The sequence below is a fragment of the Medicago sativa genome, chromosome 6 (assembly GCF_051527215.1).
Source record: "Medicago sativa cultivar Bolivia chromosome 6, Bolivia_mono, whole genome shotgun sequence".
NCBI classification, from domain to species: Eukaryota; Viridiplantae; Streptophyta; class Magnoliopsida; order Fabales; family Fabaceae; genus Medicago; species Medicago sativa.
The window spans coordinates 52,443,385-52,444,351 of NC_140754.1; positions in this window are offsets into that span (position 1 = coordinate 52,443,385).

A 967-nucleotide genomic window follows, 5' to 3' on the forward strand; every position below is an offset into this window, starting at 1 on the left:
AAAGCCACATTTGCTTCATCTTTAGCATCATCCTTATCAGACCCTGACTCACTATCCAAATATCATTAGCCATCAGACTCTGCTTGATCTGTCTTATGAACCTGTTGGATTTGAAGGTTGGTTTCTTTGATTTTTCTTTAGATTTCTCTTTCTGCAGGTTAGGACAATCAGCAATGAAGTGTCCAGGTTTCTTGCAGTTGAAACAACCTTTTTGATCTTCTTTTCTTGATCCTTTGTAGCCACTACTTTTGCTCAAGAACTTCTTGTTCTTCCTATCCAAATACTGAAGTTTGTTGGAGAGCATAGCCATTTTCTCAACAACAACAGGGTCTTCATCAGAATTCCCAACATCTTCTTCAGACTCATTTGCTTTAAGAGCTTGTGAATGCTTTCCTTTAGACTTAAGTGCAATAGTCTTTGGCTTTCTAGCAGGTTCTTGCTCATTGAGACCAATCTCATGACATTTGAGAGAGCTCATAAGATCTTCAACACTAAGAGTGTTTAGATCCTTAGCTTCCTCAATAGCAGTAATTTTAGGTCTCCATCTTGCAGGTAAGCTCCTTAAAATCTTGTTCACATGATCAGAAGCAACATAACTTTTCTTTAGTATCTAAAGTCCAGAGACTAGAGTCTAAAACCTTCAGTACATATCGCCAATGATTTCATCATCTTTCATCATGAACAACACATATTGATTGACAAGCATAGTAGCTTTGGCTTATTTGACTTTCTTGTTACCTTCATAGTTTGAACACAACGAAGTAAACATAGCTTCAGTTGTAGATTTATCACTTTTCTTTAAGTACTCCTTGTGAGGCAAAGCAGCAACAAGAATGCCTCTAATCTTGTGATGTTTCTTGTACAACTTCTTTTGACCAGGAGATTGTTTCTTTCTATCAACAACAACTCCTTCTTCATCTAAAACCAAGTCACCAACACATTCTTCAAGAACAACCCATAGCTCTTC